The sequence below is a fragment of the Episyrphus balteatus genome, chromosome 4 (genome assembly GCF_945859705.1).
Source record: "Episyrphus balteatus chromosome 4, idEpiBalt1.1, whole genome shotgun sequence".
Classification (NCBI taxonomy): domain Eukaryota; kingdom Metazoa; phylum Arthropoda; class Insecta; order Diptera; family Syrphidae; genus Episyrphus; species Episyrphus balteatus.
In genome coordinates this window covers 10,098,427-10,122,581 of record NC_079137.1, presented here as the reverse complement: position 1 = coordinate 10,122,581, position 24,155 = coordinate 10,098,427, and the positions used below count along the sequence as shown (strand labels likewise).

Below are 24,155 nucleotides of genomic sequence, written 5' to 3'. Positions count from 1 at the left end.
AAGATGTTATGGCCGGGTATACCTTCGTGTCCAGTACTTGGAACACTTTAAATGCAATGATTATGTGGCACATCGTGTGCCAATTGTGAGTGAGTTAGGACCTTTGCCGGGCTCATTTGGCACGGGAGCACGTACGTACACCTTTTATACACACACATATATTGGTTTTGAATTTCTTTAACCAATTTTTTTTATTTTGTGTAACAGTTTTCGTTAAGAGGTTGGAGGTTTTTGTTTTTTTTTTTTTTGGGGAACTCTTTTCTCCAAAGGGAAGACAGACAAGAACGATATTGGGGCAATTATTTTGCAGAAATTGATATCATCGATCTGGTTGTTGTTGGTTGGATGGATGGAAGGTTTTATTTTTTTGTATTATTTTGGTCTTGTCTTTTGCGAGTAAAGTGAGATTCCATGGCGTAGCGTTTTTAATGCTGTCTCGTCGGTATTTTTGTTTTTTTTTTTTTTGGTTCATGCTGTGTCCTTTACCACTTAACATATACTCTTAATGGAATTTAATTAAGAAGTGAGGTGTACTGTGTGTGTTTGTGTTTATACCGCCACCATCATATATTGCCCATGCGGATGATTTTTAACTTTTTTTTTAACTAAAGCGATCGTATAAATTATGGCTTAATGAGCTACCGAATTAATTGTGACGCCTTTTGTGAGAGAGAAACAAAAAAAAATTATGATGGTGCAACATTAAAGTAAGTGAAAACGTAGACTTTAAAGGTTTTTAATGAGGGATTTTCTCAGTAAGATGGAGATGTTTTGAAATATTGAAGAATGTTATGAATGATTCAATGAACTTCGAAAAAAAAGTTTGGAAAATATTCATCGCAAAAGAATGTCTTAGTCCATATTTCCTCCTACTCAATTTCTCCCAACATTGCTCCATTTTCTCCAAACCAACTTCATTCATCAAATTGAATTTCTTTTAACAAGAAACTAACGCCCATAACCTCTGATCTCTCCTTCAAACTTGTAACTCCACAATTCATTGAACCTGTACACTTCAAAAATTCAATGTTCAATGTAAATCACCTGTGTGACATTAGTACCAACCAGCACAAGCAATTTGCTTTGATGAGATTTTCAGAATCACACTGAGTGTCACGACTTTTCAAACAAACAAACAAACAAACAAACCAAAAATCCTCTCCTCTCCAAAAAAACAAGAAGAGAACATTTTACCATAAAAAGAACCATTTACTTGATTTATATGACCACCAAATTGTTAGAGACTCCAGAAAGAAAATTCCCTTGTTGAGATATTTTTTGCATGCTGTGCCAAAGAAATATGTAACTTATCTGAAAATGTCATGCGACAATGATGCATGTGGCAAATTTTTTCTTCTCGAGAAAGTTTACACAAAAATTTGTCTTTTGCATTTTTCTCAAACACACACAAGACAGAGGACAAGACAAGAGAGACACAAAACAATATTGCTTTTTTTTCCAAACATCAAAAGACACCTCTAAATCACAAGTCTCTTCCAGAGTTGTGCACTATAGAGCTAGACCTAGAGCGCGCCTTAATTATGTGCAACTATAAATAATATTTCTTTTATTTTTTTTTTCAAATATTCATTGCACATTCAGCGCCAGTTAGGCTTCAGCAGCGCCGCCATGTGACTAAGAGTTATACATACTATTCAATGCCATGACCTCGTTCATATTCACCGCGTGCACTGTCAACTATCAATCTCAATGTACTGAGAGTGAGAGAGGGATATAGAAAATAAAAACAAAAAAACATACAAAACCGCACTTGGACGACAAAAATATAGGTCAACTCTTCTGCGGCAAACGAACACAGATTATACAAATAGTCCTTCGAGTAGGTTTTACATGTTGTTTAGCTGCTGCTGTCTTGATCTTGGTCTTGGGCACAAAACAGTTTGGTAATAACAGTGTGGGGTGAAGACAAGAGAAGTTAGTTTCATAGGCGGATTTAAGATTTAGGTAAGATTTAGAGCGATAAGGTCTTGGGGCGATAATTACTTTCAGAGGAAAAGTCTTCGGACGACAAGGTCTTAGATTGACAAGGTCTTAAGGAGAAAAGGTCTTAGGACGACAAGGTCTTAGGACGACAAGGTCTTAGGACGATAATTTCTTCGGACGACAAGGTCTTAAGGAGAAAAAGTCTTAGGACGACAAGGTCTTAGGACGACTAGGTCTTAGGGTGACAAGGTCTTAGAGCGACAAGGTCTTAGAAGAAAAGGTCTTAAGGCGACAAGGTCTTAGAGTGACAAGCTTTTAAGGAGAAAAGGTCTTGGGGTGACTAGGTCTTAGAGCTACAAGGTCTTAAGGAGAAAAGGTCTTAGGGTGACAAGGTTTCACAATGACAAAGTCTTAGAACGACAAGGTCTTAGAGCGACAAGGTCTTAGAGCGACAAGGTCTTAGGGCGACAAGGTCTTAGAGCGACAAGGTCTTAGAGCAACAAGGTCTTAGGGCGAGAAAGTCTTAGGACACTCTCTTAGGGCGATAAGGTCTTAGGGCGATAATGACTCTAGGAGAAAAGGTCTTCGGACGACAACGTCTTAGAGCGACATGTTCTTAAGGAGAAAAGGTCTTAGGGTGACAAGGTCTCAAAGTGACAAAGTCTTAGGACGACAAGGTCTTAGAGCGACAAGGTCTTAGAGCGACAAGGTCTTAGAGCGACAAGGTCTTAGAGCGACAAGGTCTTAGAGCGACAAGGTCTTAGAGCGACAAGGTCTGAGAGCGACAAGGTCTTAGAGCGACAAGGTCTTAGAGCGACAAGGTCTTAGAAGAAAAGGCCTTAAAGAGACAAGGTCTTAGAGTGACAAGCTTTTAAGGAGAAAAGGTCTTGGGGTGACTAGGTCTTAGAGCCACAAGGATTAAAGAAGATAAGATCTTAAAAAGAAAAGGTCTTAGGCAACAAGGTCTTAGGACAGTGTTTTAGGGCGATAAGGTCTTAGGGCGATAATGACTCAACGAGAAAAGGTCTTCGGACGACAAGCTCTTAGAGCGACAAGGTCTTAGAGCGACAAGGTCTTAGAGTGACAAGGTCTTAAGGCGACAAGGTCTTAGAGCGACAAGGTCTTAGAGAAAAGGTCTTAGGGCGACAAGGTCTTAGGGCGAGAAAGTCTTAGGACACTGTTTTAGGGCGATAAGGTCTTAGGGCGATAATGACTCTAGGAGACAAGGTCTTCAGACGACAAGGTCTTAGAGCGACAAGTTCTTAAGGAGAAAAGGTCTTAGGGTGACAAGGTCTCAGAGTGACAAAGTCTTAAGACGGCAAGGTCTTAGAGCGACAAGGTCTTAGGACGACAAGGTCTTAGAGTGACAAGGTCTTAGATTGACAAGGTCTTAGAGCGACAAGGTCTTAGAGCGACAAGGTCTTAAAGCGACAAGGTCTTAAAGCTACAATGTCTTAGGGCGATAAGGTTCATGGGGATAAGGTCTTCGCGCGATAAGGTCTTAAGGTAACAAGGTTTTAGGACGATAAGGTTTTAAGGCCTTAATAAAACCTTTATAAAAGCATCTATTAAGCTTCTTCGTTGAAGTAAAAACAAATTTACCAGAGAGCCTTTTACTCCTTCTAAAATCCACTCCACTCCTGAATCAATATTTGTAGAGAGAACAAAAAAAAAAAAAAAAATAGTGCCAATCATCAACTGGCAAACAAGCGGATACTCGACTGGTTTCTCTCACTTCACCCCGATGCATGGCGATGGTGACCACAAGTACAACACAACACAAAAGTCATCAGAGTCAAACTAGCTGTGGAGCACACGCAGTCTGTGTAAAGCAGGATTCAAAGAAAACAAAAAGAAAAAAAATCTATATGATCCAGAGCAATCGTAGTAAACCAGGTGTTCCATGGCACGATCGTGGTGAACAAAAAAAAAAAAAAAAACAAAAAAAAATCCGAGCGAACCTTCATCCATCCATCAAATCTTCCACACACACAGGGTTACAGTCTTGGCCATAATTTTGAAGACACACCACATATATGTGCTGTGTGTTCTTTGCGTCGGTGGCACTAACAGCAGCAGCAGCATGATGTGTCTTCCCCAGAGTTGTTGTATAAAGCTTTTACGCAGCACAGTAGGTGGAACAGTAAAAATTAGTTACAGCAATCTACTCCCGCAGGGGCCTCACTCGATCCATGCAGCCGATATCCACGTCGGTTTTCTCTCTTTCTCGATGGGTAATCCTTCTGGATTACGACGGCGATGGACGACATGACCAGTATACGATCGACCGACTACCAGCAGAGCACAACAAAAAGAATCTCGAACGGATAACATGACGGGAGATCACTTGGCCATAAACAAATCAATGGTGGATTAACGGACGCACATTAGATGGAATTATAGGCAGATTTTGCCGCCGCTGCCACTGCCACCACACATGTGCGTTTAGGCTTCTCTAAAACCACTTTTAGGCTTCAAAAAAAAAAAAAGTTCACATAAAAAAAATTACAATCGTTGTCATGGTAATCATTATCATCAACATTTGAAGGAATAGCTTCCGATATGGTGGTAAGAAGTAGTGGCACAGCTGTGTGCTGGATGCTGATGCCTGATCCGTGATGTGGTTTACCTAAATGTCAATCAATGTGGCTTTGGAAGAGATGTAGGAGGCTTACAAACATTGGCATTTAAATTAAGGTCTAAGTGAAGTAAAGTTGCATGGTTTGGGTTCGAGAAAGGTGCAAACTGTTTGGGTGGTCACTTTTTTTGTTCCTCGTCGTTGTCGACTGTGTCATGTTTGCGAATTGTTTTAAATCGGTGATGGGTGGTTTTGAGTTGTTTTTTTTTGTGTGTTAGTACACACGGGATTGGTTTTAATATGCAAAATCGATGGAAATGAAAATTTGTGAGGGGAAAGGCGGGGGAGACAAATGACTTTGGTGAGAGTTTATACTAATGATGGTTAGAAAAAAAATGTGTTCTTGCTAACTTTCGATGAGGTTTGTTAACGTTTTTTCACATTTCTTGGGACATAGAAGTGAGGGGTTAGGGAAGTAGATTGTTCGATGGGACCAATTTCTGACTTGGAGCCTACCTTGTTCAAGCGTTTATAATCAATAATCAAAATAATACCTTGGGCAAATTTAGAACAGAAACTTGATCAGCTTGACACTTTGGGCAGCTCAAAATATCTCATTGAGAATACTTTTTATCCTGTATTCATATTTTGATCACTGTGTTCAAGCAATTACTCACCTTTATTTGGGACCTATTTGTACTAAAATTACAAGGAAAGAAGCAGGGGAGGAAATACTTAGATTTAAAGGAAAAAATATTCTAATATTGTAATGTCCTCTTGTAATGACAACAATTAAGCTGTTTTGTTGACATTTTAGTACATATTATGAAAGTCGTTTACAGTAGAATAATATACATTCTTTTACAAAACAAACAAAGCTTAAGAAAGTTTAGTACAACATTAAAATCAATACAAAATAATTTGTATGAAATATTTACTAATATTGTCGCAAAGTCATCGATATTTAGTACTAAAAAATATATTGTACTAAAAATCAACGAATGTTATCTCTAAACCACAAATAAAAAAAAAACTGTATAATTGAGGTAGATAAACCTTTATTTTGTACTAAAACTCATAAAAATCTACAAGCTAGCTAAGAACTAAAATTTACAAATCTAAGTACAAAAACATTCAAATATCAGAAATTAAATCAGAACATAAGAGAAATGAAATAAATTTCAAAAAAAAAACGATTTGCTTTCTTGTTTTCTTTTTGTGGAGATCAAAAATCATCCAAGAAAAGGACAAATCCAGCTAATTTAAGAAAAAAGTTTAGTACGGTTGTACTAAACAAAGAAACTTCAATATGCAATTAGAAATGAGTACTGCAATCACAAAAAAATCGTATGTACTAAAAACTATTAAGAACCAAACCAAGAATTATAAAAATGAAAGTTTGCGAATTTGTACTAAAAATATTGAGAACTCGTCTCTAGCTTAGAAAAATAACTAAAGCTGTCTCAATGATTTAAGTTCTTAGCATTAGATTGTCACTTGATTGGTCAAACATAGCTCATACCCCAAAATACATATACCCGAACAAATCTTATTTGTTATTCCATTGATACAATGTCATACCCACGCAAAAATGCACGGGCGCAAAATAAAGAAAAATCCCAAAATGTGACAATGTCAAACTGATTTCCTGGATTATAATTCAATTTGAAATCTCGTCCACTACTAACCGGCAGCGCGCATCTGTTTGAAAAAAAAAAAAAAAAACAAATAAGTCTTTTTTTTAACTTCTCTCGTGACAACAAGCTTACAAAGAGAGACTTAAATGATATATACGTTGACAGATTGATGAAGTGAAAGCATGGCTAAGCAAATAAAAGAAAAAAAACTAAAAAATAATGCTTTTGCGCGCCCCGCAATATCTTTCAACTCCAATTGTATGCAGAAGCTGCATGTCATCTGACATCCAAAAGAGACACAAATCTCACAGAGAACGAACACACAAAAATAAAAAAAAAATAAAGTTTCAAACACTTAACAGCCGATCTACCAAGTGCTTTTGCTGACAACTCTGCCTCCCTCGCGATTATGCTCAGAATGTGATAGAGTTGCCAGTAGATATAGTTACAGTTGAAAATAAAAAAAAAAATAGATCGAATTAAGGAAGGAAAAAACGAAAATACTTAAATGGCGCCCAACGTGAGGTCAAACACTCGATGTAATTGCATCCAAATGACAAATAAAGACAAATTCATTCATGAATCATAATTTCTAGGGTCTTTGAACATTTAGCTTTTACTAAATTCATAAAATAAACCTTACAATCAAAATGGCGCCCAACGTGGGACCACATTACCCCTTTAAATAATCAAGTTTTTACGAAAATCCATGAAATTTTTTGAAGATTTATGTAAACAAAGAGATAATAGTCATAGGATCTTACAAGAACAGTCAGAACCTGCTTAAAAACAAGAAATTAACTTATATTTTGAAAGTTAAGTTCAAAGTTGTCATTGAATATCCTTTGGCACTAGATTAATTAAATAATTATTTGAAAAAATTTCAAACAAAAATATCACAACTTGCCTGCTGGCAACATTGCAAAAAATGCCATCCGCACACCACGCGCTAGCTAGCAAGAGAGCTCCTCTATAAGCAAACAACACCAGCTCAATGGTTGTTTTATTTGACATGGACACAATACACGACGAGATTGACGGGACATACTTGCTCCAGCACTATCTTGCCAAAGATATCTAAACTCCAGATAGGGTTTTGAAGTTGACGATGGTGGCGGCTTGGCGGTGTGTTTTTTTTTAGTTTGAAGACGGCTGCTTGGACGTCTATTTGCATGCGGCGAGGCATTCTTATGGTTTTGGTAAGGTATGCGGAGGCGTTAAATGGTTACATGTTGGGGGTCAGCAATGAAAAAAAAAAAAAAAAAAATTGTTCATGGACTTTTCTTAGATGAGGATAAGGAGGAGAAGATAGAAGAGGAGGACAATCGACGACGAGGACGACGACGATGACGAAGACCAAGAGATAACGTTCGGTGAGTGAGTGAGGGCGGCTTGGCTTGAAAACGTTGCGATCAACGATAGAGTTGATTGGATGCCTCAGAGGTGGTTCAAGATAAGAAGTGTTTTTTCAAAGTTTTTTTTTGTTGTTGTTGTTATTTTTGATTGTCGACCCTCATCCCCGAGCGCGAGGAATACAGAGTGGGTGGTGTGTGTGGTTTTTAGTTTTTTGATTGATTTTTCTTGACTTCTGGCAACGGGTCGACTAAGCTGCTTGTTGTTGCTTACTGAGCTGAGCGCGCACCACACATATATCGCTTGCAATTACCTTTTACGAAATAAATTGCTCCATGTAGCTCCATTGTGAGATAAGTTTTTTTTTTTGTTTTATTTGTTCAATCATTTTCCTTCACTAATCATTTGAAGCGAGGAATTTTGATTTGGGCTTATCAGGTGGTAGTAATCTCATCGATTTAACCAAAAAAAAAGGAGTACGCGACATGTACGTTAGTTTAACGGCTAAAGCGTTGCAATTAAGCATTTTTTAATTTGATAGTTTTTTTTTTTTTTTGTGTTGTCTTCTAAATTATTATCGACTTTAGTGATGTAATGAATTCGATGGGCAAACTAAAGAGAGAGAGAGAGAGGAGTATATTGAGTGAAGTTAAACTTGGATAGAGTTTTTATTATTTTAAGATTCACAATCAAGTTTGACATTAATAGAGCTGACAAAAGTGACCTTAGGAACTTGTTGAACTTCAAAGTCATTTTTTATTCTGATGGAAACAATTAGTAAAAACTACAATTTAAGATAAACTTGAAAGCAAGCAAGCAATAGATAAAATGTTATGAAAAGAAAATTTTAGCCACTACAGAAATCTTTGATTTTAGTACTTACACAATGATGGCGCCCAACGTGGAACTAAACTTAATTTAAAATCGTCTAAAAAATATGCTTATAGAGGACATTGTTACTTAATTGCCCATTGATTTTCAAACAAATCTATAGAAATATCATCCAACTTTTTTTTTTTCTTTACCAAAATAAAATGGTGCCCAACGAAAAGCCAAAGCAATTATGTATAACTTTACTTTAACTTAGCCAAACGCCTTGATCTTAACAAAAAAAAAAACTTATATGGCGCCCAATGAAAAATTTCGATAATATTTTGAAATTAACTTAAATCGGTCAGAAAGCCGCGAAAAACTAACCAATAAATTATTTCATTGTCAAATGATTTTTTTTCAGAAGGAATTCCAATTCAAGCCATTGTTCTCTGATAAATAACTACTGAGTTCACTTTGCTAAAAAAATTGCTAAAACGCTTTCGAAGTACTTGTAGTAGCAAAAATGGCGCCCAATATGAACCTAGGTCTACAAAAGTTATATTGTTTCTGACTAAACTACTTCTGAGTGCACTTTGCTTAAGATATTGGTAAGGTTATTTTTTGTATCCTAATTTATTGCGATGAAAAAAAAAGGCGTCCAATGTGAAATTTACTAAATAGAAAAAAAAAATTGTGCCTTTGTGCGTTAAAAAAAAATTTTTGGATGAACTGTAGTTACTTGAACAATAGCTTGATCGAGTCTTTTGAAAGTCGATATTTTAGACTTTACAAAAATGGCGCCCAACGTGAAACATATATATAGAATGCAATTTTAATTGTATAATAAATTCAAAATAACAGCAATGACGCCCAACGAACATAATATTTCTACTAAAATAGTCACACAACACCAAGGAATAAATAAATAAATCTCCAAAACCTCACTATTGCCAACAAGCTCTTTAAATTAAATGACAGACAACTCTTTCATCTAAGATCTTGTCACTTCTGTCAAAATATTTATGTTATCATTCAAAATCAGCAATAAATTAAAAAATTAAATCAGAAAATAAAGACAATAAATTATTTTTTCGAATAAAAGAATTAATTCGTCTATTTCTTGCCACTTCTTTTGACATTAATTTCTATGAAAAAAAAGATTTTACGATAAATAAATCTCCCTGTCATCATTCTTTTTTTTTTAATTTCCAAAATAAATTTAAAACAAAAAAAAAATATTTTATTGAGAAACTTTACTCTATTTTGCAAATTACATGCCATTCATAGTCCAGAAACAGACCACAAAAAAAAAAAAAAAAAATCAAATTAAATAGAAAATGATTAATGCCAAAATGCCATTTTAAATTCCAATTTATTATACTCGCCAAGACAAACAATAGAGTGGGCCGAAAAAAGTAATTCAATCTATTCCCAAAAAACTGCAGCAATATTCAAATCGTTTTATCACACACAAGAGAGACCTTATATAGCTAATAAATATTAGACGGACAATTACATGAGAGTCTCAAGCAAAGACCTTACCTTAAAAAATTAGTTTCAAACCAAAAATTTGCAACCCAGGGAGCCCCTGCTCACAACGACTTTTAAACTCACACACATGGCAAATAATTAAATTGAGCAATAAATCATCGAAGCATAAATCAATCAACTACATCTGTCAACTTGGGGATATCTGTTTGCCATGCTGTGTCAGGTGAGATAACTAACTGGCATGAAATCTATCCACACACAACATGCATAAAAGCCCATGGAGCTTAAAAAAATCAAAGAAAAAAAGTAAGGTGCTGTACCTCAAAATGCCTGTGGTTGCATGCTTAAATAGATTGAAAGAGATAGCTTCAGAAAAAAAGAGTAAGCGAGAGAGAACAAAAAACCAACCAAATGTAGGCTGTCATTGTAAATCGTTTTGTTGTCGCTTGTTGCGTGGTCAATTCTAACAAAATGCCAAAGGAGACCCTAAGAGAGACGACCACGGACCATTTATTGGCAACAAAAACTCCACGGTGGTAAGCAAAATTTTATAAGAACGTGGGATAACTACGTACTTACCGAAATGGAATTAGCTCTGACATTTGCTTACTGTGAAAATCACATCGATCCCATTCTGTGAGCTTGTGGTGTTGGTGGTCAATTATTATATATATTTTTTTTTTTGGTCTCTCTGGGGTACACACAACAATTGTTATTATAAGAGGCGTTGTTAGAGTCTTTTTATTTTCATATACACATTTGTGGGTCTTGTATTATTGCAAAGTTATTGCAAATTGAAGTGTCAGTTACTGGATGCATGATATGGGTTTTAACACCATTTTGAAGTTTTATACTCAACCAACATCTGATTATGATTAATTAATTGATTTTTCAAAGCAAAGCATTTGTGATTTTTTTTTGTCATTTTAGCCCAGAGTTGAGCTTATACAATTTTTGTGGGTCATACATATGGTTTCTTATCTTAGATGTCAATTTAAACTTCTAACTGTGACTTACCTTATTTTGTATGAATAATAGCAACAGCATTTGAATCTGAAATGAAAATAAATAAAAAAATTCATATGAAAACAAAAGAGCTGAGTTGCAAACTTGAAAATTTATTTTATTCATTTTTTGTTTGATTTTTTGTTTTGTTTTGTTATTTCAATAAATAATGAGAGCAATGTATTCAGATCAACGTGAAGTGGATTTTTCTTTTAGTTTTTTTTTTTTTTGGTTTAGAAATATTACCGTTTAATGGAATTTCCGTTATTGGATTTTGTATATATTTTTTAGCTTTTTTTTGTTTTTTGTTTTATGTTAAAGCAATAATTGGGTGGAGTTGGAGCTGTCGAAGTAAAGTAGTTTGGTATATATTAGATTTAAGATATTTTATGTTTTGTATTTTTTTTTTTTTTTATTGTATGTTTGAGCTTTAAGTAGTTCAGGGTATGTTAACGCCCATTGATTGGTTAATACTTTATGGTTTTCACAAAGTAACATTAGGTTATATGGAATTTATTTTTCAAGATTTTTTCAATCAGATGTTTCACACGAGTAGCAATCAAGCGTTACGTTAACAAAACGTTGTTTGTTAAGAATATACTAGTGAATTGTATAGCAAGATTTTTATCAATTTTTTTCTAAATTAATATGTTTTTGGGTATTTCATTAATATAATGTTGGGAAAGAAATAATTAAAGAACTAAAGAGAAGAAAAGCCTATTTAAACATTGAAAAGATGATATGTGGTGGAGCTTAAAGAAGTTCTGAGGAAGATTTGAAAATATGATTATGTTAACTTGACGTTTAAAACATTTTTTAACTCAATTAGTGTAATTTTTTTTACATTTATTTCAAAAATATCTACATTTTTAGAATCAAAACTTCGAAATAAAATCGTGTGAGGTCTCAATATGTTTTAGACCCTTTTATTACTTACATTTGACTGAGATTGAGACCCTTAAAGAGGAAAACAATTTTTTAATATTTTTAAATATCTGAGGAATTCTATTTATATACTCTTTTAAGACCTTAGCATCAAAATGCAAAATTTCTCGTTTTTTACTAAAATTCTTAAACTAAATTTATTATACCAAAGAAGTACGATTTTTCATCAGTAACCACAGTTTTAAAAATTTAGAGGTCTTAATGTATTTTTTTTTTTTGTTATTTAATACAACTTATTATTTCTATCAATTTCACTTAAAATACCGAAATGGGGTGGTAAAATTCTAAAATTTTTTTCTCTTTTGTTGAATTATTTTATAAAAATAGAGTTTTGAGACCCTGAATTAATGATAATCTTTTCGAGAAAAAAATTATATATATTTTTCAGCTTATTAGAATATCATCTGATTCTAAAAAAGGAGTAATGCCTTCAACAAATAATTTTTGAGACCTTACATCAAGAAATAAAATGTATGCCAGTATTCTTTTAATTTTTTAATAGTGGAAGCAGATATCTTCGTAGGATTCGAAAATTTTGTTTAAAATTATGATGAACAAACTTATGCATTTAGGTATAAAAATTACAAATCTATTTATCTTAATCAATTGTTTGAGTTATTCTATGAAAACTTATTTTTTAGACCTTACAGCTTACATCAAGAAATAAAATTTATGCGAGTTCTCCTCCAATTCAAACTTGCTTTTATTTTAAACCGACTACTATGTGAAAAGTATTGAAATCCAATTCTTTATGTTTAGCGATCTGTAATATCAATCTAAAAAATTTTGAGGTCTCAATGTGAAAATTAAAATTTACCAATTTTTACCATCGAAAAATTAAATACCAAAATAAACTGCGTTCTAGAACACAAAGAAATCTTAGAAGACTAACGTTTTTAGATTTAAAGGGTACACATTTTAGAGGTCTTATCATCATTGCCCATTTTCACATTAAAATTTTTGTTATTTGTTTCATTTGATATAAAATATTTGGTTTATATTTGACCTTATTTAGAAAATATGTTAAAACATTTAAGACCTTAGCTCATACACAGACAGTTTGTGAACCCTATAATTTTTTATCATCTGACCCTGGACCCAAAAACGCAGCAATGCAGTTCTATAATTTATGTTCTCTTTCAGTGATTAGTTCATGGAGAATCATTTTTTTTTTGAGACCTTGCCTTGATTCAAACATTGGCAACTTTTCCATAATTCGTAAGAAATTTTTATTCACAACAATGTGTTTGAATGAAATTATCAATTTTGGCTGCATTAAAGAACTAAATCCAAAATAAATATTTATTATTAATTATATAAATACAATAATACATGTAATGTGAAAGTATACACAATTTATAAAAAAATTCAAAATATTTTTTCCAATCACAAAACTTCAAAAAATATTCAAAAACCTCTTTCTACAAACAAAAACATGATACCAAGAACATGACATGCGCCGCCGGTGATGCATCAAAGCAACCATCATTTTAATAGATACAATGTACATAATTGTTAAAGGTCAAGCACGTGCTCAACCACCATGGTCATGGTCAAAAAAACAAAACGAATGAACCCGCAACAAACTCCAATCATTCTTTTTCCTGAGTTGGTGCAGACAGATGGCGCTTCACAAAAAACTTCTTCGTCGATGTCGGCTGTGGTGGTGGTGTCTATTTCATAGAGAAATTCGTATTTCTTCATCTCTGGTTCTCGTCTCTGGCCAAAAAGTTAACCTCTGCGCGAGTCTCTATTTCCATCCAAATGTGCATAAATTCTTCTTCTCTTCATTTCGTGTTTAAATTTAAACAAAATACATTGTATATTTTTTGGATTGGTGCATGCATATTCAACAACAACAACAACAAGATAGTGGTCCCTCCTTGGTTGTTGTTGCGGCTGCAGATTTAGATGGTTCCATAATGTCATGGTAAAGAGGCAATTTGTAATTTTCTTTAATCGGTAATGAAACTTGAAGTCGCACTGCCACTAAACTAAACTTGGAGATAAACATATATCATGTTCGCGGTTCTCCCCCGAAAAACATGTTTTGAAAAATATTAAGAAATTCTTTACACCACATCAGCTGATAGTTTTGTGTGTGCAAAGGTATTTCCACATAGTTTTTTTTTTTTTTTTTTTTTTGAAGGTCTTGAATGTTTTGATTCTTTGGCGAAGATTGAATCGCCACAAATATGGGGAAGTTAAGATGTTAACCAACAAAAATGTAGTAAAATTGACGGGTGTGTGCAATAGAAATACCCCGATCGATGTACACACTCTCTCAAGGGGATAACTCTTGCGCACACCACAAAGTCCATAGATGGTTTTTGAGTTATCTCTTCATAATGTTGTTTTGATGGATATACAATGGTTTTATGTTGAAGTGCGAGGATATCTTTTCAAACGATAGAAAATGTTTAAGGTTGTTGTATCTTTGATGTTAAACATATCATCGACACGTGCTTTCTTGGAATGGCAGAATATTTGTTATTGGTATTTGAATATTTGATTTTATTTAAAAAAAACCTTTTAATTGCCCACGTTATGACTCAAAACTGCATTTTTTTCGTTTTTTTTTTTGTCATTAAGTCAAGAATAAATATTTTACTTTTTTTGCACTTTTAACTAGCCACCGGTCAGTTTAGTCTATTTGGTATCACGAATTGACATATCACTACGGTGACCATCCGTCCCGGTTTACCCGGGACTGTCCCGTATTTCTACAGCTTGTCCCGGGTTTTTATTTAAGAAACCCGGGACGTATAAGTGTCCCGTATTTTGTAATTTGTCCCGTGATTTTCCCGTATTTGCACATTCTCTGGTTTTTGTATTCAATATTTTAAATACTTTGTACGGAAAACAAGGAAACAGTGGTTGAAGATTAAAATTTTTCTAGTACGCTGCTGAAGCAAAACGAAAAATTTTTTAAGTCTCCAAAGTAAAAAAACGATTAAAAACGCTCCATATATTTTTGCACAGGTAAGAATTTCGTTGTCTAAGCTGCGTACTGTGCAACGAAAAGCAAAATTTTCGTTTACGATTTCGTTGTGCTGGTTTTGTATGAAAATTTTCGTTTTTCCTCAAAACTAGGCTTTAGTTTTTTTTTAATGTTCGTCAATTATTTAGTTCCAGCTTCTGTTTGTCAGGTTGCTACACCAGGAAAAATGTTTTCGAATAAAGAACAACATATGGAAGAGTAAAGAACCCAGATAAGTTTCAAAACTTTTAAGGACATGTTAAAAATTGTGTTAAGGTTCTTACAATTTCAAAACCATTTAAATAAAAATGTTAAAAAACAGCTCTCCCGAATTTGATTAAAAAAATATTTTTTTAGAAGTTATTAACAGACAATATTAAAAAACCATTTTCTTGATTTCTGATTTCGTAAACGACTTAAATGATTTCAACAAAAACGCTGCAATAAAATCGTTTAGGAAATCTTAATATCAAAAAAAGGAAGAATTATGAAAACTCATTTAAAAAAATTTTTAATTTTTTTTTTTAAATCAATATTTTCAAAACGATCCAACGAATTTTTTATCCGTCCCGGGTTTGGCTTCCAGAAATATGGTCACCGTACATATCACCCACAAGCAAATAAATATCAGTCATCAAAAACACTCTGCAAACCCCCAAACGTTGTTGGTGGCAACATTAAGAACAAACAAAAATCCAAAAAATAATTGAAATACACAAAATATACATACAAGCAGTGTTGCCGCTGGGAAATTTTGGCTGGTCGCAAAAAAAGCAAAAAAAGGGGTCACGAGAAAAAAATAGTCGCATTTCCAAATTTTTTTGTGTATGAATCAAAATCAAACCAAATCCATATAAATTGAAATCGAAAATATCAATTCAAGTTTTTTTATTTATTTATTGAAACATAACAACTTAAAAAAAAAATATTTTCATTTAATACTAGTGGAATATTTACATTTGTATTATAATAATTTACATATTACATATGTATACTTACCTATGAAAAAAATTAATCGGAAATATATGAAACCCAAAAAATTAATTATTTAATAAAATCTATTTTTAAAACTTAAAAAAAAATCAAATAAAACAAAACAAAAATGTATTTAACCTTTTCAATACTTAATATGTGAACTAATGTCTCTTATTTAACTTATACTAAAATGTATGTCCTATTTTAACAAAAGATTGAAATAAGTATACAAATATGTATATATGCATTCTAGGGTTAAGACCATGACCATTAACATTAGTTGCGCCGTTCTTGTGTTATAAGCGTTTGAAGGTAGCCATAATGAATTTTTTTTCGATTTTTTAAAAATCGAACGTGGAAACTTTTTTATTTTTATTTCTAATTTTTCGAAAAAAACTTTGGTAATTTTATGTATATATTTGTTCAAATATCTTATCAGAATCCATTTAAGACTTTTATATGAAAAAAGCATTGCGTATATCTCGAAATATTGCCATTTCAATGCAATCATGTCAAACAAAATTTCGCTTATTTTTTCGATGAGAGCGTTTTCAAACCCCATTTTCTCCGCTTTTTTGGTTGTTAATATTTTTATATATTTCTGTATAAAGTACCTATAACACAACAAATAAAGTACCTTGGCACTGCTGTTTTTATCGAGAGAAAGTTAAAACTGGATAATTATCTGGATTTTTCAAAAATCTGCTGCTTTTAACACGTAAATTGTTTTGATTTCAAATATATCGATGTCGTTTTTTTGTTCAAAATCTATATAGATAAAGAAAAAAAAAACACGCCTAATATAAATTGTTAGTGAATGGTAGATTATCAAAAATGAAATTCACAGAAGAACGTGTTTCCGGAGTAAATTGTTAAGATTTATAAGTGTTTGTAACAGCATTAATTCTTTTGTTTTGGATTAAAAAAAAATTTTAGCCTCGTAAAATTAATCCCAATTCTGACATATGTATAAATTTCACCAAAGATAAATTTGTATTCACATCCATATAAATGTTAAAAATTTACCCGCGGCTAGATATTTAATCTGAAATATGTTTTCACTATTTTTCAAACAACTTAACATTGATTTAAGCCTTGTACCCAGATCGAGCTAAATTTCAGCTCCCATACAAAACGTCTGTAAAAAATGTATGCTCTGCAAGAGTTTTTTTTTATTTTTGAAAATTTTTTATCACTAACGGGTCCCTGTTCTTTAACTTTATCACTGGCGATAAATGTTTTTCAACATCTATATCCAGTAACAGAACATGTGCACATGCCTTAAAAGAAAACGATTAACGAAGTTTTTGACTGACAGCTCGATAAAATACACACGTTCTTATGGGAAGTCCGTCTCCGTCCGATCCGTCGCTTATGGGTCGCTTCCCATAAGAACGTGTGTATTTTATTTTAAAACTTCGACGCAACGGACGCAACGGATTCTATGGGTCGGGCCCTTCATCCCTAGCAACAGCAAATGAAACAGTAAAATAACGGAGAAATTTTCACCTCAGTCGAACACATACAAACACAGACATAATTGCAGAGTTTTGTTAAACGGATACAGAGTGGAGAGTGGTGAAATTACTTACATAACACTGGTTAACAAAATTAAACTTTTTTTTGTTACCGAAACAAAAATATACTTTTCTGAAGGTTTTCGGTGTGATGAACTCGAATCTGAAGTCAAAAAAAATTAAACATTAAAAAAATTAATCCCGTTTTTGAAATATTACCGTTAGAAATTGCAGTACTTCGGACCTTATTCTTTTATATAAGGAAAATTTTTTGAGCATATTTAGTAACGGTTTTCATAAGTACTATATACAGCCTTTTAAAATCTGTTTAAATCTTTCCGATATCTTTTTTACTGCCCGAGATATCCTAAGTTGATTGGTATTTTTATAAATTTTATAACGTCATTATCTTCTATATGATATATGAAGCCAAACCCACTTACTTCAGTTTGAGATATCTCGGGCAATATAAAAGATATTGAAAAGATTTAAACAGGTGTCGAAAGATGGAAAACAGTTCTTATAGAAACCGTTACTAAATATGCTCAAACAATTTTCTTTACACAAAAGAAGAAGGTGCGAAGAATTAAAAAAAAACGTATTTTTGCATTTTCTAACGGTAATATCTCAAAAACGGGAGCTGATTAGTTCTTTCTGACTTCGGATTCGAGTTCAGCACACCAAAAACCTTCAGAGAAGTGTATTTTTGTTTCGGCAACAAAACCCTTGTAAACCAGTGTAATACATTCACGATTCACAACTTAGAAGGAATTGCAAGATTTTCATGCAGAATTAAAAAGTCGAGTTGAATTCTGGAATTGAAACAATATTATTTCAATGGAAATAGATTTTTTTTTCACACATTTTTTCTAGAGATGAGTTGGGGTCAAAAAAGTCGCAAGATTTTTAAAAAAGGGTCAAAATAACCACTTTTTCAAAAGGTCGTCTCATGGTCGCATGGGGCAAAAAAAGGGGTCAAAATGCGACTAAAGTCGCATAACGGCAACACTGCATACAAGTACCTACACAAGCAATGCTGAGCCAATTAAATTAATATTTGCTTTTTGACGTTATATTCAATGAAGTCCACGACTTCTGTCTGGACTTGACCAACAAAAAATGGAAAAACTAAATCAATTTACATTTGCTTACCACAAACTGCTGTTGCTGAAATCTATCTGTACTGGCTTCATGTGTATGTCAATTCGTGCAGCACTCAGCTTTGCGCCTTTGTTGATATTTGAAATTATTGAATTCTATGAATTGATTTAAATTTTTGTTCGTTTTTTTTTGTTCAAAAAAAAATTGCGTAGATATAGTTACGCACACCTATAATTCTGGCCTTGTACAAAAATTGCTAAATGCAATTTTTACCCAGAGACACCAACCATAATTCGTTGGCAAATGAGTTCATTAGAAATATACTACTTGTATGTTTGTGTATAGTTTTTTGTTCCATAATCTGGATCGCGTAGCCACAAATTCACCTACAAATCATTTCAACTGATAGGTAGATAACAATGATGTCGAAGGTACTAGAAAAAGTAATATTTTAGTACTTTTTTGCTTCCAAATTTCATCTCATTTCCTTAATCAACAAAACATATTCAAGAAGTATAAAAATCTACTTAAAAATATTTATTCGACTTTTTCAAATTTTTAAAATTGTACTTTTTTTTAGAAAATTAAATTTCCAACAAAATTTGTCTCAAGCTAAATTTTTTAATTCGACTTATTTTAAAAGTTATATAAAAAAACTGAATCTTTTTAAAAAAAAACATCAGTAAATAAACCAAATACATATACCTATTTAAAACCGTGAGAATCAACAAGAACGAATATTTTTGAATTAAGATTCAGAATTTTTTTTCTCAATTTTTGAATCTAAACAACAGAATTGATGGAAAAAACAACCTTAACTTAAACTAAAAGACAAATAGCCACTGTAATGTATATTTTTATCTAAAAATGTTCGTTCTTGTTGATTCTCATCGTTTTGAGTTAGGTTCTAATTTTTAAAATTTGATCATTTTTGACTTGCTTTGTTGATTAACTTCACGTTTTTCGTTATTTTTGACTTAATTCTAAGAAAAATTATTGTTTTGTCAACTGTCATTGAAATTAATGAATTTTTTTCTAAATTTTATCAAAAATATTAGCAATATAGTTTGAATATTACTTTATTTCAATAGAAAATTTAATTCTAACAAAAAGAGTTCTAAAAATTTTCATATTAGACTATAGTCAAAATATTGAATTAACCCAAAAATATCATTAAATTAATAACACTATCTCTGAAAATCGTGAGAATCAACAAGAACGAACATTGCAGGTATAAGTAAGATATTTTTGTTTCTTTCCTTTAATTTCAAATTGAATAATTTTTTTTTCAATATATTTGACTTAATTTAACAAGTTATATATATTTTTAATCAATTTTCATGCAAACTATATACATTTTTGGGAATTTCACTGAAAGATATGAATGATCTAGTAAAGAAAATAATTTTGCTCTCCAAGTTTTTTTTTTTTTATGTTTCGTTGTTAAATGATTTGAAAATTGTTTCAATTTCTTTATTTCGATATTTATCCTCAAAAAAAGTGTCTTTGTGAAATTTTGAATTTCAGTTTTTTTGTAGTTAAATTCAAAATTTTGAATAGCTTCAATAATTTCATTAAACTGATCAAAACCTGACTTAAAAGCGTGAGAATCAACAAGAACGAACATTTTGTTTATTATGATTTCTAAAATAAACAACAGAAATATCATAAATAAAGCAAATTACAAACAACAAAACAATTGCACCTTCTTTTGTCATTTTCCATTTGCGATTGAAAATATTCGTTCTTGTTGATTCTCATGGATTTGAGTGAGGTTTTTTATAAAATCCAATTTTTTGAGTTTTTTGTTTGTTTTATTTGTTTTGTTTATATTTCTTCTTGCTTTTGACTTTATTCGATAAGAAAAATGTTAATTTTGTCAATTTTGATTGAAATTTAAGACAAAAACCGACAACACTGATATTGTCGATTAAAATTGCAAAGACACATCTCAAAGACACATCTCCTCCGAGGGGCAGATCGTGTTGCAACGTATACACAACAAAGTAGGTAAATAAAAATAAAATAGAAAAAAAAAAAAACAGCTAACCCTGCCTCGATTGGGAGAGGGAGATGATGGCAGAGAGCATGCATGATAGTCATTATTTTTATCTTGCCTCCTGCAATGATATGTCATGAATCGATTTGTAACGATTTTCACTCGTTTTTTCTTTTTTTTTGAAAGATTCGGGATTGAAACAACCAACCGACCAACTAAAAGCGATGGATATTGAATATGTGTGTGTTGTGTGGAGTAAGAGGATGGCAATTAATAGTAAGATAGAGTTTCTAAGGATTTGTTTTTGCTTTGCTTCTTTTTTTTTCTCTCTATTCAATCTAAACGGGATGGGAGATTCTTTTTAAATATATGTATACACGACAATGAGACTGAGACGATGACTATACGACAAACAACACGAGCGTTATATTCCACTATTTTTTTTTTTTTACTTTGATCCAGAGAAGATGGATATGACCCAAACGCGCGCGTTATTAGAAAGCAGCACAAAGATGGCGCAAAACGTTACTTTTTTTTTTTTTTGTTAGTTTTTGTTTGTTGAATTGGATTTTGCTTAAACTATTTGAAGTTGTAGTAAGTATCTCTCTCACGTGCTATGGCCGAGAGGGTCTGTGTCTGGAGCAGCATAGAGTATATCACGGCATTATGCTTTTTCTTCCTTCAGAGAGATTCTTATTCCCGTATTAGCTTCGCTTGGAAGAGACTATATTTTCATGAGGGATATTTACAATGCACAGACATGCACACATGTGAATTAAATCAAAATATTATTATTTAGATAGATGTTTTTTGTAGAGTTTTTTTTTTTTGATTTTTGGTTTAACTGTGAAACAAATGTGATGCAATCACGATTTGTGTGCAGTTGCATGAGCTATATCCAACTGTAAGTTTGGAATATACAATTTTAGAAACAAACATATGAAATCAGGAATAAATGACTATTTATATATGATTTGGTTGCATGAATCTCAAACATGCTGATGGATTAAATGAAATTTGTCATAAAGTCCAATATTTTTTAATACGTCTTAAAAATATTGGAATCTAAAAAAAAATTTATAAAAAAAATTCAATTATCTATTAATTCGTATTGAATTATATTTGGAATTTCTGTACGAGTTTTATAATTAGGTATATAATAAAACACTTCTTATCCTCGTACAATAGTTGTATTTATTTACAAACGTTTTCGAAAAGTTAACTTTTCATCTTCAGGTGGTGCTATCACCTGAAGATGAAAAGTTAACTTTTCGAAAACGTTTGTAAATAAATACAACTATTGTACGAGGATAAGAAGTGTTTTATTATATACCTAATTAAAAAAAATTCAGTTTTTTTTTGCTTGAAAATAATGTAACTTTGGAACCGTTGGCACAATTCATATTAATTCTTCAATTTATATAGCCTAAAAATGTCGTTAATCCAGTGAATTGATAAATTTTGTAGTGTTGACATAATCGAAAATTTTATTAAGATATTATGACGTTGATGTTTTTACCAAATATAAAATTCGACAATCCTTTAATGGAAGAATAGCCCACAACCTTGATTTCGTTTCTAAATTTAAATCTCTAAACATCGCTCATTTGGCCAACTCTTTCTACATGCAATTTTTTTCTGTAAAAAATTACATAACATTTCCTGAGAGGAAATACCATTTGTACCATGATAGAAACTAAATTAGGTATGTATTTGCAATGCGAGTGAGTTGTCATGATATTATATCCACACCATCGCTACAAAAATTACTTGCGCCTTCATTGATTTTTTTTTTTTTTAGTTTTCTGTCAAGCTTTGCCACGCTGAAGAACAAAATCATTGATCTCATGGAACACCCATTAATGACCAAATTGATAAAAGAAAACTTCACATAAAGCGATACTAATCGTGATTTTAGCTTTTTTTTTGTTCATTTTCTCAGTCTTCGTTTTATTTTCTATCATTGTCCATCGTCGTCGTTGTCGGTTGATCGATAAAGCAAACAGATCGATCAAAAAGATAGATATTGTGCACCAATACATGCAGCTGAATAAGGAAATTGACGGCATTCCTTCTAGGCAAACATCAGTATCGGCTTTTAATCACTTCATTTTGAAAAATGTATATCAACTCTTATATGTCTCTCTAGCGTAACAAGAGCGTTGTTGTTGTTTTTGCTGCCATTGTCTTCGTCGTCGTCTTCGTCTGTCGGTTTTTGTTGAGCAGAATTACACTGTCTTAGGGTGGCCGACTATATGGGTATACTCTATTGAGATGACGCATATTGTGTTTCAATCTTTTACACAGAGCTCAAGAACTGACGCAATTGAAATATGGTCATGGTATGACAAAGCTGCAGCAACACTTTTATGTCTTGCTGCAATACCTCTAGAGTTCTATCTCACTCTCTGTCATTCAGTTGGACTGTCTCTCAAACACACAAAGTCTAAGAGTATAGAGTAGTCAGTCATGTTGCAGTTTTGTTGGCAATACTTTAATTGGTGGCTGGTAAATGCTTGTGTCCAAGTGACACACTGACCACAGCTCCAGTCAATGATACTAGCACACTACATTGCGCGGGCTTTGGGGGCCTTAAAGAAATCTCAAAACCTTAGCAAATTGTTTTCACAATATATTCACAATACATTGATAGTTTATTTGGATTCTGTTAATTAGTTTGACATTCCCGGAATTGTACCGCCGAGAGAGGGTTTGTTTTCTGCTCACAAAAAACGTTTCTTTAAAGCTTCTGGTCTTGAGAATGCAGTTTTAGATTCTTAGAATTATTTCTAATGTACATTATTCTTATATAGTTTTTTTGTTGCGTGAAATAAAAAGGCTTGGCTTGGAAAATTCTTTTGCAGTGAATGAATAAATATTAATTACAAATAGGTGGTGTGTGTACCTTTTTTTGTATGATGGTTTATTTTTTTTACACAGTGTAGCACGTGATTTAGAGTGAGAAAGAGGTGTGCTGATAATATTTTCCCATAATCATAAAAGCAGAATTAATTTTGAATAAGAATTTTGAAGTAATGAAATAAATAAATTAAAAACGAAAGAGTTGATGTGCGAACTTGAAGTTATGTACTTTGATGATTTTTTCTTGTAATTTTAATGGAATAAAGGTGAAACTTGGCAGGCAATTAGCTTTATATACAAATAAGAGAATTCAATGTAAATAGGGTATTTAAGTATCGCCGTGAAGGCATTCGAAGTTAGAGAAATCTAAAGTCGGTCTGAAAACAGCATAAATTCTCAAAGAAATAAGATAAAACTTTATGTCGTCGTTCATTAAATTAAAAATAAGACAAATAGGATAAAGTGATTCTAAAAGAAAATTGTTGTCTTTCTTAACACCTAACAAATAAGAAAAAGCAATAAATTTTGACATTATTCGATATTTGAATACAAATGGTGGTCTTATAGTTTTCTTGCATTTTCTTATTTGCTTCCAAATAGCTGCATTTCAACTAAAACCAACAACAAAACATAATGTCTTCTCACTTAATCTAACAAAACTATTCAAAAAATGTGTTGTCCGATCATCTCTTGGAATGATATCGAAAAAGATCAAACAAAATTAATCTTATTGTGTTTTTTTTTTATTACGAAGCTGTAAAAAAAATAACACAAAGTCTTTAAACGACAATAAAGATAATCACATTAGAAAAAAAAAATATCTAAACCTCCAAAGATGATGGTCTCATATAAATCGACAAACAAACAAGGTCTTGCCTATAAAAAAAGAAAGACAAATAAAAACCTTCATGTTGCAACACATTTAACTCACAATGACTATCAAAATGTTCAAAGC

The 24,155-nt window shown here is 32.3% G+C and overlaps 1 protein-coding gene across 1 annotated transcript in view; it reads right to left on the bottom strand.

Moving 5' to 3' along the window:
- Window positions 1-24,155, bottom strand: part of LOC129918164 (uncharacterized) — a 63,214-nt gene that overhangs the window by 5,633 nt on the left and 33,426 nt on the right. The window contains exon 3 of the mRNA XM_055998537.1: window positions 10,834-10,869. The gene's annotated coding sequence lies outside the window, so the exon portion shown is untranslated. The remainder of the gene's footprint in view (window positions 1-10,833; window positions 10,870-24,155) is intronic.